This window comes from Lycium barbarum, chromosome 11 (assembly GCF_019175385.1).
Source record: "Lycium barbarum isolate Lr01 chromosome 11, ASM1917538v2, whole genome shotgun sequence".
NCBI lineage: Eukaryota > Viridiplantae > Streptophyta > Magnoliopsida > Solanales > Solanaceae > Lycium > Lycium barbarum.
In genome coordinates this window covers 80,372,503-80,391,606 of record NC_083347.1, presented here as the reverse complement: position 1 = coordinate 80,391,606, position 19,104 = coordinate 80,372,503, and the positions used below count along the sequence as shown (strand labels likewise).

The 19,104-nt window shown below is 39.0% G+C and overlaps 1 long non-coding RNA gene across 1 annotated transcript; it reads right to left on the bottom strand.

Annotated features, from left to right (window-relative positions):
• Positions 1-2,737: 2,737 nt before the first annotated feature.
• On the bottom strand, positions 2,738-7,914 carry LOC132620339 (uncharacterized). Its single transcript, XR_009574787.1, has 2 exons — positions 7,546-7,914; positions 2,738-3,015 (listed from the first exon to the last, which is right to left on the bottom strand). It is a non-coding gene; the product is annotated as an uncharacterized LOC132620339 (long non-coding RNA).
• Between the last annotated feature and the right edge of the window lie 11,190 nt (positions 7,915-19,104).

The window sequence follows — 19,104 nt, the reverse complement described above, 5'->3', positions numbered from 1 at the left end:
TCACTTATAGTATACTTATAATCACAACATATCAATATTAATAATTCACTCCAAACTACTACTCAACAATGACACTATTCTTACTTTCATGACCCATTTTCCATATCCTTCTACAATCCAAGTGTTTCAACTTTACAATACCTTAAACAACATGGAATTGATCATAAAACTCACCTTAGATAATGGAAAAATAAGCCTTGAGTGGAAATTCTCTTCTTGAACCAAAACCCTAGTCCACTTTTATTGGAATTTCTTGGTTTGGATGAACTTTGATGTGTGTCATACACTTGATTTTGTGGGTTTGATGAAGTTGATCATAGATTTCTCTTGGGTTCTTGTGTGTGAAGAGTGGAGAGGATTCTAGAGTGTTCTTGAGGTGTGGAGAGGAGAAATTAAATGAATTAAATGAGAGAGAGGGTCCTTATATCGTTTTACAATCTAACCCGTCAGGAACATACGAACCAACATACGGTCCATACATTTTATACTGACCGTATGTATGGACCGTATGTTTGGTCCAGTGAAGACCCTTATTCTGGGCAGAACATACGGTTGGACATACGGTCCGTATGTTTTATATGGCCAGTATGTTTGGCCATACAATGCCCAGCTTTCCGAATTTCGTTCTCGTTGACTCGTTTGATCTCCAATCCTTATGGAACCTTTTTGACACTTGTTTAACACCTCAATACCAACCTAAGGAACATTATCACTCTTCTCCAAAACATCATTAAGCCGTCGTTAACTTATCACTCGTAAATCTTACCCGACACACAACATATCCCTAGCTTTCCTTGACAACCTTCTTCCCTCACCTCGAACGTCTTTAAAATTTCGATTAGGATCATCAAATGCCATTTCTAACTTATCAAGACATTGTATACGTCATGTCCTTCGTTAGTCTATTCACTGTACATTAATGGGGAAATTTCCAAGGTGTAACACCTGCCTTGTGACTGCCACGCCCAGGCTGAGCGCGATTACCCCCATAAGATCCTCCCTCTCTACCTGATGATGGAGCTCTGGGAGCCTAAAATTGAGTACCTTGGCTACCTTTCCTAAGTCTGGGACAATTTCTCTTGAAATGCCCCGTATCACCACACTCGAAGCTTCCGCGGTCTAGTGTCGGACGCTAAACAGAAACGGACGAAGCCGAATAACCAATCTGGAGCTCTGGTCTGCGAACCCCCTGACTGACTGGAATAGTGCTGATTGGCCCCCAACTGTAGTCTGTATGGCTAACTGAACAGGGCGTCCCGAAAGACCTAGGAATCCTGGCCCTTTGAGAAAGAGCCACTGAAACTGTCGCACTTTCAGGCCTTCTTCTCTACATACTTATTGTAACCATCCTGCTTCACACTCTGGACGGTTCTAACATGATCCACTACTTCCTAAAAGGAAGCACCTGTTGTTGCAAGCTGAAGAGCTGATAACTAAAGGGTAGTGTTCAATCCCTTCACAAATCTCCTAACCCTCTCCTCCTCTGTAGGCACAAGCTGGAGGGCATTTCGAGACAACGAAAGGAACCGAGTCTCATAAGCAGCCATAGACAAATTACTCTGCTCAGTATTACTGAACTCATCACGCCTGCGGTCCCTCAAAGTACGGGGAGCATACTTGTCTAAGAACACCTGATAAAACTGAGTCCATGTCAACGGAGGTGACCCCGCTGGCCTGCACGCTACAAAAGCCCTCCACCATAACTTGGCCACCCAAGAGCTGGAAGGTTACAAACTCCACACCATACTTCTCTACTACCCCCATCTTATGGAGCCTCTCATGACAATCCATAATGAACTCGAAAGCATTCTCAACCTCAGTGCCGAAGAACTCTAGAGGCTTCATCTAGTGAACCTCCAAAACAAATCTTGCTCATCTCCGGTCAACACCGGACCTCCCACTGGTCTAGGAAATACCTCAAATACTGGAGCCTCATCCAAACGAGAAGCCACAGCTGCAGCATGCTGTAACCCGGAGCACGAACTCCGCCCGGAGCTGGATCACCCACTCTGGCACCCTGAGGACCTGGAACAACTAGTAATACACCTAACTCTGTCAAATCATTCAGCAGGTTCAACACTCGGACCATCACATCTGACAACACTGGAGGAGCTATAATATCTGGCTGAGCTGGTGCTGCTTCAAACTCTGCTGTCTCATCTGGAACTACCTGAGGCTCAGGGGAGTCAGTGCGATTCTGACCAGCCGTAGGAGCCTCGCCCCTGGCTAGTGCTGCTGCTCCCCTGCCTCTACCACGATCACGGTCTCTGGCCTGGCCTCCTCCACTAACTGCGGCCCCAGCGACCTGACCTCTCCACGAGCTGCGACCCTAGCGGCCGGCGCGGGTACCTCATTAGCTGCTACTGTCGCACGAGTCCTCACCATCTGTGAGAGAATAGAAGAAAAAGTCAGATACCAATATGAATCATCTAGACACCAATTGGAATCAAGTAGCATGAAAGAAAGAAAGAAAGAATTTGAATTTTCCTAGTGTCCCATAGCCTCTCGAAAATAAGTACAGACGTCTCCGTACCGATCCACAAGACTCTACTAGACATGTCCTTATATACTGAGATTGACGAACCTAGGGCTATGATACCAACTTTGTCACAACCCAAATAGCCGTGAGTGGCACCCACACTAATTCACCCAATGGGCGAACCAATCCCCTTAACCAACCATCCAACGATTACCAATTACCTAGCCATTTTTAGACATATCAAGAATATAAACAAAGTAATAAAACGTCTAGTCATGCCATAAATGATTAATAAATGCGGAAGTCTAACTATTACAACCCCAAAATCCGAAAGTCATCGTACAAGGACTCTGAAACATAACTATCTAAAGAATGAAAAACTGTTTGAACTAAACATAAATGTCTGAAAAGAAATAGACATCCAAAATGAGAAAGATCTTCAGGCGTCCTGGCATGAATAAGAGCTCACCCTCAAATCTGTCAGTAACTGGCCTTACGCTAAATATGAAGTCTAGTAGACGTCTCTGGATCACAATCTGCACTCAAAGATTGCAGCAAGGTAGTATCAGTGCAAACACCAGATATCATAGGCTGACTAAGATTAGTATCATGCATAACATCACAAAATCAATAAAATAGACAGATAGGCACAACAACACATAACCACAAGAAATTATCAACAAGAATCATCCCACTGACTTAAGATAAGCCCACACAAACAACAATCAATAAAAGTAACTCAAATCACGTAATCACCAACACAACTGTCTCTCACGAATTATCTCAACTTTGTCACATATCCGTACACACATGCTAAATGGTATTGTTTGCCCAAATAGCCATGACCTTGATGCAATGCAATAAATAAATAAATAAAGTATCTCAACTGTGTACACACATGCTAAATGGTATTGTTTTCCCCAGATAGTCATGATCTGCAGGGGACCATGGTGTCCATGGACCACTCGCTCCGTAACTGACCTCGGACCACGAGCCCATAACTAGGCCACATCCTCACTCCCTGTCAAATGTGTCTTTTTCATATTTATATTATCTTTCTCATCACAATGTATTTTCGTTCCACAATCAATTAAAGAATGTGAACAATCAACAAGTCAATATCAAGGAACACAAGTCACAAGTCATATCAAGACTCAAGAATCAATTCATCAATACCATGAATAAGGGATTACTTCAAGTCAACAAAAAGAGTATTCATTAACTCCTTCTTTAGCATATCAAAATAGTTAATGACATAATCAATCAACTAATTATCAAATAAGGGAATTTTCAACCACACTTTATGTCTGAAGCCCTAATCATGCTTCTCCTATCAATTTCATAACACATACAATCAACTAATCAAAGTCTAACTCAAGTAGACCATAACCTATCTCAAGGCAGACCTGGGATAATGCAATCACTCCGCGATATTTTTCCCCTTTCGCAAAGCTTTCGAACGTTTAAAGTCTAGAAATATAGCGCTACATGAGTATTCGAATCATCTACTCAAACAATACAACAATTGGGGAAAAGAACCCAACTACTTCTCCCTTTTTAAATGTGTGAACTATCTCTAAGCGTGAATTCATACTAGTATTGATCCCAATAATCATATTCTATCCGTTCATGTGTTTTCTAATCATTTCAACCCCTTTTCAAGCAGTTTTTATGCTAAAGTTACCATCTTTATGAAACCCTAAGTCTCAATACATCATTCCTATCATGCAATAATCAAATTCTCATCCTAGGAAGTGATAGTCTACGCTCCTAGATGATTACACAGTAATAAAATGAGTAATCCATTTATTGATTCGAGGGTTTACAGTTTCTGGGGTTCTATCCTTTCATTCACCATTAGAGACTCCTTTAACTTATCATGGAACCTAACAATATGATGGAATGAACAAGTAAAGGGTTGAGATTTACCTTTCGAGAGAGTTTTAGCCCCAGCCTTAGAATTTCGCCGCAGGAGTTCTTGGAAACTGTTTTGGAGTTGGGTGGGGAATAGGTCCGGAATAAAAAATATAAAATATGGATTCTGCCTCGCGTCGACCACTGCAGCGGTCGATGTCTCGTTGCAGCGGTCATTTTGATCAGTAGCTCGATTTTCCCATCAGTTTTCACCCAAAAATCCCAACACCAATCCGAGGCCCTACAGACGTAAACAAAATATGCACATATACATAAAATGTGCTACGGACTCACGCGATGTCTCGGAATTCCCAAAGGAGGTCTAGTTTTCTAAGTTGCCCCCCGTAACGACCTAGCGGGTCGTTACAGTCTTAAGCTGTCAGGTTACGGAAATTGTTAGCAAATCTTCAACGAGAGCAGATTGAGCCAAATGAAATATGGTGTGACAACAAGGCAACAATTGCTATGACAAAGAACCCTGCTTTTCTCAGTAAAACCAAGCACATCGACATATCACTTCATGCACAATCTTGTTACTGCTAGAATAATCTCATTAAAATTTTATGGGCACAAATGACAAAGTTTCCAATGTTCTTACGAAATCGCTGCCTCCCAACAAGCTTGATGTCTTCATGCTACAAATGTGTGTATGTGATTTTGAAGAAAGGGAGGTGCTTACTAATTCTTCATAAGATCAACCACGTTGACAGAATCATATCATGGTCCTATTTTTTTTAGTACTAGTTTTCGAACACGTGCGTTGCACGTGTATTCCATACTAATTAGTATAAATAGTTTAGTTTCTTATAATATATCAAATATACGACTTAACAGTAATACCTTTTTTAATATGTCAACAACAAATAATTTAGAAAATATCGGCTATGGCTGCAAAATGTTTCACGTCTTTAAATTTTTGCCTTCTTTTCAAGAAATTGTAGCCTCTACCTTTTTACAATTGTATACATATCATGAAGTTGTTGGTGAATGAGAGTGGTGCTTTTTTAAAGTTATACCAGAATTTGATCAACATATGCCTTTCTTAGGATGGCTAGCCAATCATTGTCAATATCATGGTGTACACCTACATAGAAGTAGTAACTATTTGTAATAAAGATGATAGTTGTTGAAATTTTTAATTGATGTACATAAATTAAATTACACATACATGTACACTTTGTCTCCTTTGTCTGATTTAAAATTATTAGTCCTTTATTAGAACATAACTTTTGCTAAGTAAATAAATAAAGATAGATTTGTAGGTATTGGAATATAGCCATTATGATGCACATTTACTGGAGATAACTTTAATACTATCTTTTTAACAAAAGCAAATATAAATTACGTGGTATATCCGTTTATATTAAAACACATCAAGGTATCTGGAAGCTTGCTCCATATTAGCATAAATAGGTGAACAAAAAATCAGATGGTAAACACATACCTCACATAATCAAATTGCAGGAAAACCTCAAATGCTGGATCTCCAATAAAAATAAACTCAAAGCATGATGTCTTACGCAAAATAAGCTTAAAGCATGACATATATCAGATTATAATCAATTTCCTACACCAGATCATAAAAGGAACATGCAGGCAAATTTTCAACACATAAGTACTAAATGTGATTTATAGCCAGGGATTTTTTTCAACAAAAGCCTATTGGCTTAACATTTGCAAGAGACAAAATAGTATATTTGTTGACAACATTTCTTAATTCTCCTCCATGTGCTCTGCAAACTTCCCTTAAATGGTATACTAATGCCTAAAAACAAAAGCATGTCCTCGTAGATAATATGTAACTAAATGTTGTCATTATAATCGTAGTACTTTTTTCCAATATCGATTGTTATAGACAACAAATATTTAGAGGATAAACGAAAGCAATCCTATAGCTATAAGACTATAAGCCCAAAACAGTTCCAACTATTATATGCCTCAAAAGATTGTACTATTCTTAATTCCTAGTACTCTTTGGGAGGAAAAAAAGGAGGATTAAGATCCAGTCCAGTACAATTCCATCCAATATTGTCCGGTGGGGTATCTGATTTGTGACACGTACACCAATGTAATTTCAATGGATAAGATATATTTATTTTAACTATGGCCTATGGTTAACTTCCTTCTCTCACTTCTATCTTCCCTCTTCGTCTATTCTCTCTTCTTTCCCCGTTCATCTATTCTTCTTTTTGGTCAATTTCAGTGATGTCTAACTTGTGTTTACTTCCAAGCTTCATTTCTATATTATAAAGAATGTCAATCAGGCTTATAAGCTAAAGCATTTTTTTAATTTATACATGAAAAGTTCAAGTTTATTTCTTGATTCTTTGAGACGGAAGGATTATACATCTTTCATAGTTCAATTTCATATTCAGTGCAAAAAATACCCTGATATCATTTAGGACAATATTTCATACTATATTCCTGTGAAATCATTTTATCGAATGATGCCTCCATGGGCTTCAAATATTTGGAAACCATGGAAAACAACCAATTACCAAATCTATAAAGTGCAATGAAAAAGGAAGAGAAAGAGAATAACTCGAGAGTTCTAGGTTTTGAAGGAAGTAAGAACTGGGGAAGAGAGAAGAAAGGGAAGAAGGTTAAGAGCTTGTTTGGTGTAGTCTAATTTTTTTTTTTGGCTTATAAGCTGTTTTAGATAAGTTAAGCCAAACAAATTCAATTAATTTTTTTTAGCTTATTTTAAGGACAAAATGACTTTAAGCTGGCCAGCCAAACACTCAAAAAAGCTGAAAACAGCTTATAGATAACTTATAAGTCAATCCAAACGGGCTCTAAAAAGAGAAAGATCTGGTCTGGGTTACATTTTGGAAGAAGAAGATAGAAGTGAAAGAAGGAGCTAATCATAGTTAACATAAATATATCTTGTCCATTAAAATTACATTAGGATACGTGTCACAAATCGGATGCCCCACCGATCCATACTGGATGGAATTGTACTGAATTGAATCTTAGTCCAAAAAAGGATGCTATAGCTTCTTCGTCACCTCTTCTTCTAACTACAGTAGAAGAGCTAATCATTTATCGCACCAAAAGGATTAATAACATTGGAGAGTGTTGCTTATTAAGAATTTGCAGAAACAAAATATACAATTTCATGAATACTCATAAGAACTAACAAAGATACTTACCTGACAAATCTATGATTTTTCTTTGTTATTTCTTCTAATGGTGATGATTATGCATATTGGAAATTTATAACTCCATATATAAGCTCATCAGCAGGCTGATAATATTCTTCAATATATATACAATAATTGATTAGCAATTTATTGTGGTACCAGATGACCATTGGCATAGCTGGAAAACGGATGATGACATAGAAACCCAAAAGTTTAATGAAGAATAAGTTAATGGTAGGAGGTGGAAATGATTTGATGGTGGTAAATTTTCAATTCCACGTTTGGCAGCCATAATACCCCATTTAGTATAGGACCCTAAATCCTAATTAAATAGCCAATTTACTTAGGTAACTCAATGAGCATGATTATAAATTTCCAATTCCCATGTTTGGCAGCCATAATACCCCATTTGATATAGGACCCTAATTAAATAGCCAATTTACTTAGATAACTTAATTAGTATGATTATGATAAGAGGTAATTTACTTTTAGTTAAGGGTAAAACGGTCATATTTTAACTTTTGAAGAGTATTACCGTAATCCAACTTTCAACTATGGGACTTCCCACTTTTAATAATTTATGATTAGTGGACTTAAGAGTTTACTTAGAGCCTGTTTGGATGGGCTTATGCCTATAAGCTGCAAACAGCTTATAAGCTAAAAAAAAATAAGTTGGGGTAGTCTAACTTATTTTTTTTGGCTTATAAGCTGTTTTCAGCTTATAAGCTGCTTTAGATAAGCTAAGTCAAATGAGCCCAATTATTTTTTTGAGCTTATTTTAAGCACAAAATGACTTTAAGCTGGTCAGTCAAACACTCAAAAAAACTGAAAACAACTTATAAGCAACTTATAAGTCAATCCAAACGGGCATTTAGTCAACTTCTATATTTTCTTCTAGTTATTTTTGTTTGCTACTTTAGGAATACTAGTGGGCCTGAAGGAGGAAAAGAGAAAATAAATATGGAAGAGAAGAAACTAATCTGGAGAAAAATGGAGCTCATTTTAGTTCATATAACAAAAGTTATTTTATACAATGAGTACATAAAGTGGAGTCTATCAAATTCCTTAAATCCTGAAAATTGACTCCTTATATTATGCTAAAATAAAGCTCCACCACACATTTAAATCCGCTCCACCACACATTAAATCTAACTTCTAATTTCTAGAACTTTACAGCAAAATAATCCAAAAGTTACAACAAAATATCAAGACAAAAATGCTAAGTTGACCGCACTTAGCATCACAAATAAAATCAACACCCTTCAGCACTCCTCCTTGATGCAAGTGCTGCTGGATACTCCAAGCTTAGCTCTAAGAAGCTCAAATCTTTATTTCTGTAGTGCTTTTGTAAAAATCTCAGCTAGTTGATCTTCACCACAACAATGCAAAATTTGAACTTCATTCTCCCTTTCAGCTTCTCTAATGGAATGATATTTGATTTTAATGTGTTTAGTCTTTCCATGAAGACCGAATTCTTTACCATGACAACTGCAGATTTGTTATCACAAAGGATTTCTGTTGCTTATTGGCTAAAACCCCAAGTCAATCAATATTTTTCTCAACCATAAAGCTTGATTAACAACACCTGAGGCAGCAACATACTCTGCTTCAGCTGTTGATTGAGCCACAGACCCATTGCTTCTTTGTGCACCAGCAGATGACACCTGATCCGAGAGTGAAACAATATCCTGAAGTACTTTTCATGTCATCTTTTGATGTAGCCCAGTCACTATCACTAAATCCCAGCAATTTCATAGAACTTTTATAAAACACACCATAATCAATGGTGCTCCGAATGTCCCTCAAAATTCTTTTGGCTGCTTTGAGGTGATTTTTAGTTGGTGAATGCATAAATCTTGATAGCACACTTGTTGCGTATACAATGTCAAGCCTGGTGGCTAACAGATATAATAGGGAACAATCAAACTTCTATAAATCGAAGCATCAACCAAACCAGACTCATCCTTTTTCATCAGTTTCTCTCCGTGAACTGCAGGTGTACTCACTGGTTTGCATTTGCCAAGACAAAACTTCTTTAATATTTCGTTAGCATATTTCTTCTGAGAAATGAAAATTCCTTGAGAAGATTGATTAACCTCCATTCTCAAGAAATAAGTTATCTTGCCGAGATCATTCATTTCAAAAACCTTTTTCATTTGCTCTCTAAAGTCCATGATAGACTTTATGCTGCTGCTAGTCACCAAAAGATCATCAACATAGAGTGAAACTACGAGAAAGTCATTATTTTGAAGTCTAATGGACAAATGTTGCTTCATTGCAACTTCTATTAAACCCCAAATTCAGCGAGTAGCTATCAATCCGTGTATACCAGGCCCTAGGTGCCTGTTTCAAGCCATAAAGAGCTTTTCTTAACAAATATACCTTGTCTTCAGCTCTTTTAAAACGTTCAGGCTGCTCTACATAAATTTGTTCTTCAAGAAACCCATTAAGGAAGGCGGATTTTACATCCAACTGAAACACTTGTCACCCTTGGTAGGTTGCTATTGCAAGAAGCAGTTTGATGGTATCAAACCTTGCAACAGGGGCAAAGGTTTCAAGAAAATCAATTCCATGTTGTTGTGCATACCCTTTTACAACCAGCCTTGCTTTATGCTTGTTGAGTCATCTGCTATATATATCTTCAATCGATCTGGCACCTCTTATCGCAAAATCCTCTTCTTCTGGAATTGATTCTTCTTCCTGGACAATTTGTTCTTGATTAATAATATGAAAGAAGGGATAGCAACCATTTTCTTCTAGTCCCATGCAGCATCCTCATCAAATTTAACACTTCTACTGATGTATATTTGCTGTGAAATAGGATTTAAAATCCTATAGCCTTTAGAAGTGCTGCTATATCCCACGAATTTTCCAACATCGGCACTTTGATCAAGTTTATCCCTTTTAACTTCAGGAATGTAAGAGTAACAGAAACAACCAAATACTTTAAGATGAGCAATTGATGGCTTGGTACCAATCCATGCTTCGTACGGAGTCTTCCTTTCAACAGCTCTTGTCGGCAATCTATTCTGAACATAAACAACAGTATTCACAGCTTCAGCCCATAGCACCTTGGGAAAACCTTTCTCAAATAGAAGACACCTAGCCATATTCATGATGGACCTGTTTTTCCTTTCACTAATGCCGTTTTGTTGTGGAGTGTAAGTGACTGTAAGTTGATGATGAATTCCTACTTTCTGAAGAAACTCCTTGAATTGATTGGAAGTAAAATCACCCCCATCATCAAACCTTAAGATTTTTATCAAAGAGCCACGTTGATTTTCAACAGTTGCTTTAAATTTCTGAAACACGACAAATACTTCAGATTTATGTTTCAGAAAATAAACCTAGCAAACAACAACTGCTCCTTTGTCCTTTGCATCTACAAGTCTGTCATCTCCAAGTATGACTTTGGAATAATATTTTTTGTCCAAATGTTCAAAAATCTCCATGTTAGATGTCATATGATGTGTGCATCCACTATCCACTGGACACACATCGTCATCTTGAGCTGCTATATTGCATTCTCCAACAGTAGAAGAAGCAAATAACTTCTCTTCATGATAGTTAGCATTTTCAGTAACTTGAGTTGGCTGCGCTTGAGTTTGCTGGTTTTGATTTGTTTTGCACACCTTATCCACATGACCGAATTGCTTGCAGACCTTACATTGAACTTCAGGTCTGTACCAACAAAATTTCTCCGCATGATTGGTCTTTCTACAATAGGGACAAGGTGGGTACTTGGATCTTCTAAATCTCCCTCTGTTGTTATATTGATCCTTTCTCTCCTTGCCATGTCTTCCATTTGATTGCCTTTTTGAGTCACCATCAGATTGAGTTTTGGACCTTTGAACAGCTACAAGAGCAATTTCACTTGAATTCTCTTCCTCTCTAAAAGCTTTCCTTCGCTCCATAGCTTGAAGAGCGTTAGAAAGTTCATTCAACGTGAGCTGAGACATATCCCAAGCATCTTCAATTGAGGAGATTTTCGCTTCAAACTTTTCCGGAAGCGTCACCATCACCTTCTCAACAATCCTCTTCTCTTCTAGTGTTTCTCCTAAGAGCCTGATCTGATTAACAACTTTCATGATTCTATCAATTTAATCTTTCACCTTTTCAGTCTCTTTCATTCTTAACATCTCAAATTCTTTTCTGAGATTTACAATTTGCATCTGCCTTGTCCTATTACTCCCTTGAAATTCTTGCTTCAGCATATCCCAAGCTTCTTTGCAGATTCACATGCCATGATCCTCATAAAAATTGATTCTAAGACTGCTGCATGAATGAAAGATAAGGGGCTTTTGGACCTTTTGCCATCTCTTTCATGATTTCTGATCTGCTGAAGAGTTGGGTTTGCTCTCAAAGGGAGCATTGTTTTCCTCGACATACTTCCATAATCCAAGACCCTTTAAGTATGTTTTCATCTTCACTGCCCAAACTTGGTAGTTCTCTCCATTAAAGATAGGGGGTGAAAGAGAAGTGCTGTTGGAAGCCATTAGAAGAGAGCTGGACAAATAAACTTGGTGGTGATCTTGCTGGTTCTTTTTTTTTTTTTAAAAAAAAAAAAATTACAATCCCTCAAAGATCGATTATGCTCTGATGCCAATTGAAGGAGGAAAAGAGAAAACACACATGGAATAGAAGAAGCTAATCTGGAGAAAAATGGAGCTGATTTTAGTTCATACAGCAAAAGTTATTTTATACAAAGAGTACATAAAGTGAAGTCCATCAAATCTCTTAAATCCTGAAAATTGACTCCTTATATTATGCTAAAATAAAGCTCCACCACACATTAAATTTAACTTCTGATTTCTAGAACTTTATAGCAAAATAATCCAAAAGTTACAACAAAATATCAAGACAAAAATGCTAAGTTGACAGCACTTAGCATCACAAACAAAATCAACACCCTTCATCAGGGCCATGATTCTCATTGTTTATCTCCTGTTTCTCCCGCTACTTGTTTGTTGCTATATATTAGCAGTTAAGTTGTGAGCCTATAAAACGGCAGTAGGTCTTCTTATTTTATGCAATTTGAATTGAGCAGTTAAAAGTCTTCCTTTCTCATAGCTTTGTCTCTTGTTTCCAACAATCTGGTAGACCAAAAGGAAAAGCTAAGTTGGCATTAGTGATGGGAGAGATTGAACAAGCGTGTGATTACATCAAGAAGCTCAACTGTGAAGATGCAAAGCTAGTTAACACATCATCTGTGATGGAATGCGCAAGGCAAATTTTGTTGCTCGTTGCTAAGAAGTGCTAGGCCTAAGTGTCACGTATGCTCAAGAAAGATACGAGCTCACAATCGCGTGAGATGGAAGATCATTTAGCCCAAGTTGGAAAAGCTATTCATTTTTGCAAAGGGACGGTAGAACTAGTATATTGCTTGTATTGACATCAAGCACAAGTATTTTCATTCATAAACATGGCCAACTAAACTTGCCGTATACAAAGGGTATACCAAAAGGTAAATAATCTACAAAATATGATTCTCTACAAACTCCACCCAACCTTCATTCTACACAATAAGGGACTCTATGGGTGCACCAAAAGAAAATAAGGGATCTATACTCCTTCAAAAGATCTCATATTTCTGTTATACCCCGTACATTTATATGACGAATTATCCGCAAGCAAATCGACTCAAGTTAAAGGCGGAATTATTTTCGGATACGAAATAGAAATCGTTAATTTTCAATTTTAATTAAAACATAAATTGTGTATGAATTTTATTGGTATAAAGATATTATTGGAGATTAGGGTTAAATTAACTATGATTAGATTATTAAGTGGGATTAAAATTTAAATCACTTCATTAATTAATTAAGCTTAAGGGGCCATGTGGGCCCCACCCGAAAAAAAAAAAAAAAAAGGAATCAAAATCTGGAAATTAACAAAACAAGGTGCAAAACTGAGTCATCAAAAGGGGGAATACGTGTAGCAATATGGGATATATATATATATTTAATGGGATGTAGTGCAAATGACCATTTGCAAGCCATTTGTTGGTACACAAAGCTCAAGAGCAAGAAAAAAAAATGCCCATGGCTGCTCACGGCTAGATTGGGGCTTAAAAAAAAAAAAAAAAAAAATCAGTTTTGTTGCTTAGTAAAAATTCTAAGGAAAAGACAAGGAGATAGAGGTGGAGAAGCAAGAACAAGTATAAAGATTTAAGACACAAATTGGAGCCAAGTATCCAAGGTAAGAATTGGTTATTTTCTTTTACATTTAGAATGAGTTGGATGCATTGTGAATATGTATAAAATGGTGCATGTTGGTATTGAATGTTGTTGTTGAAATTTAAAGTTAGCCGTGTGAAGGGCTTATGTGAAGTGATGTTTGAATTTCTTGTACATGTATTAAGGATGGTTTGAATGATGTAGTGTGTTTGAAAGGAATGAAAATTATGGAATTTTGTATGTGGTTGTGTTGAAGCCGTGTAGGAGTTGATTTAAGGAGTTAATGGACTGTTTCATGTGATACTTTAGTTGTTGATTGTTATGGACATTGTGGTGTATTGTTTGCATTTTAAATATGTGAGTTAAGATGTAAGAGAAATGATATATATGGAAGTGGGAAAAACAGTCCAACCGTGGACTGTTTTATGTAAATGGATGGGCTAATTTAGTTTGAATGTTGATTGTTGTTGTCATGGGTTCTAAAATAAGAATGAAGACATCGATGGTTAAAAAGTGGAGTTGAAGTCGTTATGGGCTGTTGTAGGAGTTAGTATGCTATTAATATAGTCTCTTGCGGTTATATAGACAATGTTGCTAAACATGTTATTGTTGTTTGGTTGGAGTTGGACAATTGCAAGTTATTGCGATTTTTGTAAACTTGATAGATAAGTGTTGATCACAAGAAATTGTAAATGGTAATGTTATGTTGCTGTTTTGGGCCGTGAGCAGGAGTTATTTTTGATCAAGCATGATAGTTAATTTTCAGTAGAATTATAGTTGTTGTTGTCCCGAACTATATGGCGAAAAGATTGGAAAGTTAAAGTTGGAATTGTGTTGATACGATCATATTGTCGCTTTTTTTTATTGGATTGAAGGAATTGAAAGTATAAGTGTGCCCATGTATTGTTGCTGGTATTTCTGTGTCTACGGGAACACAATTGGAAATTTGGATAGGTGAACCTATAAGGGGAAGTGCTGCCGAATTTTCGCCAAAATGCTAGATAATAGAATACTTAAGTGAGAACATATATATAGACGGGAATGTAGGTCCTATAGAAGAATGAACTACAGAGTGGCGAACTAGGAAATATAGTTACTAACGATAACGTCACTTTTATATAAATAGGCGAAAAGAGCAACGAGGCAAAAGGGATTCACGGATAATCGTCGACAGGTATGTAAAGCTATCCCTTTTCTTCTTTTGGCATGTCCTAGGTGTACTGGGATCGGATTCGAGCCTCGGAAAATATTCTGCTCATCGGAATCCGCATTTGAAAATATCCCTCTTTCATTCAATAGAATTGAACCCTTTTTGTATGCTTTCTTGAAAATTTATGCAAACCTTCCCCAAACTTTATGAAAAGTTATAGAATGTCTGTAGAACCTTCGTAGGTGACCCCATAAGCCTAAAATGCGTAATTTGAGCCCACCGCCTTGCTTGTCCCAAGGTGGGCCCACTAGTCCCGGTTTTACCCTTATTGTACTTAAGACTCGTTTTCGAGCAGTTTTTGGAAAGAAATGTTCTGACTACTCTTTTAACTACTAAACAAAAATTGTTTTAAATAATTCATTAAGTCTTATAAATTGTTTTGGCACTCGGAACGACTTCAGAAAGGTTATGCTTCTGTAATTCATTATGACATCCGAAACTCACTTATTATGATCCCGTCTGACTTCATTGAATTGGTTTGTCATTGATATGCCTCATCGAGTCTCTGAAAATATTTATGATATTTTAACTGCATTTAGTTTCTCACTACTCTATTCGTGGATGCCCCAATGTTTCCCACACTGAGCCCGGGCCAGGATATGTTGTCAAGCGTATTCCTCTGCATTGTTCGCCGTGCCTCGATGGTGAGGGGGCAGGTATACGTGTACATGGGTTGTGGAGTATGTTGTGCCATGTACACTATTTTGATATGATATGATATGATCCGATATGGCCATTTGACATGACATGCTATGTTATGAGGTTATCCCCTATTCTGATCCTTATGTGTTGTGGCACCAGCGTCGGGAGGGTGACCACGTTCTGTCTACCGAGTCCCTTGGCGGGGGCCGGACATGATATGACATATGTTTCTGTACACATTCCTTATGTTTTGAAATATGCATTTGGTATTCTGGATTTTTGCATTCCTTTCTGTTCGTTCTGTTTCCGGTTATGATTTTGGTTTCTCTACTTCAGGCTTTACATATTCAGTACATATTTCGTACTGACCCCCTTTTTTTTGGGGGGGGCTGTGTTTTCATGCCGCGCAGGTACATACGACAGGTTCGCTGATCCGCCCGCTTAGGATCTTATTCTGCTATTCTGAGGCGCTCTCTTATCCGGAGCCTATATTTTTGGTACAGTCTCCTGCTATTGTATAAATGTACGTCACTTAGGGGTACGACGGGGCCCTGTCCCGTCATATGATTCTGTCGGTCTGTTTAGAGGTCTGTGGACATGTTTGTGGGTTGGGGGTCTTCCTGTATGAATGCGTGTATATGTTGTGTTTGGGCGATCCCATTCGCCGCGGCGGCCGGTCCGCATATGTTTAAATGCTGCTTTGTTGGCCCTGTGTGGTCTTTGTTGGTATTTTCTGTGCGCAGGGTATATTGGATAGTCCGTAAAACAAAGAAAACTCTGCCGAAATTTTTCTGGAAATTATCTAAATTTGAAATATAGCCTTGTCGGCTTCTGCTATATACTTGAATGCGTTTGATAAACTTTGAGATAGCATTTGATAGATGTGTTTGGGTGCCCAGATCGGGCACTAGTCACGGCCTACGGGGTTGGGTCGTGACAAAAGTGGTATCAGAGCGGTTTGTCCTCGGAATGTCTACAGACCGTGTCTCGTAGAGTCTTGTTTATCGGTGTGTTGTGCACCACATCTATAAACAGGAGGCTGCAGGACATTTAGGGTGTTTCCTTCCTTTGAATCTTAGATCGTGCGATAGAGCTATGCTATTAGGATGATTCTGTTGTGATCCGTTGTTGCTTTTCTTTCAGTGATGCCTCCGAAAAAGGCGACGGTCGCCCAGAAGAAAAAGGGCGTGGTAGGAGAGACCAGTCGGGCTCAGAAGGGTACTCGGACCCTTGCTCAGATGATGCGTGATATTGCGTCCCAGCCAGCAGACTCTACTACGTCTTCATCATCAGAGGAGTCTGGAGCACCAGTCGCTGCCACTAGGGGTCGAGGGGCGGCTACACCATTAGCTCCAGAGGCTCCAACGGCCGCGCCTCTAGTTCCCCAGCCAGGGGCAGATGATGGTACCCTGCGAGAGGCAGTTCAGCTATTGACTCGACTGGTAGCGGGGCAGGCTCGCAGACGCGGGCGGAGGGATGATGATGATGATGACAGGCGTGACAGCCTGAGGGTTCGAGAGTTCCTATTATGTGGCCCCCCAGAGTTTTTTGGGTCTAAGCCCGACGAGGACCCCCATGACTTTATTCGGGGGATGCGGCGCTCACTAGACTTGGTCAGGGCTTCAGAGACTGAGTCTGTTGAGTTGGCCTCGCACAGACTACGGGATGTTGCTGCTCACTGGTATGAGTCCTGGGAGCTATCCAGGGGTGAGGGTGCTTCCCCAGCTACTTGGGACGAGTTCGTGGATGCGTTTACCCGCCACTTTTTGCCCCCAGAGTTACGGCCGGCGCGGGTTGATCGATTTTTGCATCTGCAGCAGAGGGGTTGGAGTGTTCGTGAGTATAATTTGGAGTTTGATTCTCTGGCCCGGTATGCACCTGCCATAGTAGCAGACATGGCCGATCGGATGCACAGATACGTGATGGGGTTAGACCGTTATTTGATTGATGGCTGTATGGCGGTGGCATTGCAGACAGATATGGATATCGCCCGACTACAGGCCTATGCTCTGGGTATGGAGGACCGACACAGGGACGATTATTCCAGCAGAGATCGGGACAGGAGGCCGCCCAAGAGGGCCAGGTCTGCAGGATATTCTGGAGATTCCCGAGGCAGACAGCCTCAGCCGCAGCAGCAGTCTAGCTGGCATTCTTCCCAGCCGGCACAGAGCACACCTCCGCAGTTCTCAGGCAGGAGATTTGATAGCCCAGGGTATTTAGGAGCAGGCCAGAGCTCCGGGGTTTCAGGTTTGCGGGTAGACAGGAGTTCCGGTCAGACGAGGCCACCCAGGCCTCAGTGTTCTTACTGTGGGAGATACCACCCTGGAGAGTGCTACCGTGCTACAGGTGCTTGTTATTCTTGTGGCCGCCAGGGCCATACTGTGAGAGAGTGCCCGTATAAGGGTAATTTGGGAGGTGCAGCGCAGCCTACCGGGTCAGTCGCTGGGTCATCGTCTCCTTCGATAGCCATACGCCCTGCGGGGCAGGGTACGTCGACATCAGCAGGCCGCGGCAGAGGTCGTGGCGGAGGTCCCAGTTCAAGCGGTCCTTCGAACCGCATCTATGCCTTGACTAGTCGACAGGACCCGGAGGCGCTACCAAACGCGGATACAGGTATACTAATGTCTTTTTTCGAAATATAAGTGTATTGACAGGTCTAGCCTCTACTTTGTGATATATTTTCCCCAAAATGCTTACAAGACCCTATAAGATTAATTTGACATTCGAGGACGAATGTTCTAAAGGGGGGGAGGATGTTATACCCCGTACATTTATATGACGAATTATCCGCAAGCAAATCGACTCAAGTTAAAGGCGAAATTATTTTCGGATACGAAATAGAAATCGTTAATTTTCAATTTTAATTAAAACATAAATTGTGTATGAATTTTATTGGTATAAAGATATTATTGGAGATTAGGGGTAAATTAACTATGATTAGATTATTAAGTGGGATTAAAATTTAAATCACTTCATTAATTAATTAAGCTTAAGGGGCCATGTGGGCCCCACCCGAAAAAAAAAAAGGAATCAAAATCTGGAAATTAACAAAAAAAGGTGCAAAAGTGAGTCATCAAAAGGGGGAATACGTGTAGCAATATGGGATATATATATATATTTAATGGGATGTAGTGCAAATGACCATTTGCAAGCCATTTGTTGGTACACAAAGCTCAAGAGCAAGAAAAAAAAAATGCCCATGGCTGCTCACGGCTAGATTGGGGCTTAAAAAAAAAAAAAAAAAAAAATCTATTTTGTTGCTTAGTAAAAATTCTAAGGAAAAGACAAGGAGATAGAGGTGGAGAAGCAAGAACAAGTATAAAGATTTAAGACACAAATTGGAGCCAAGTATCCAAGGTAAGAATTGGTTATTTTCTTTTACATTTAGAATGAGTTGGATGCATTGTGAATATGTATAAAATGGTGCATGTTGGTATTGAATGTTGTTGTTGAAATTTAAAGTTAGCCGTGTGAAGGGCTTATGTGAAGTAATGTTTGAATTTCTTGTACATGTATTAAGGATGGTTTGAATGATGTAGT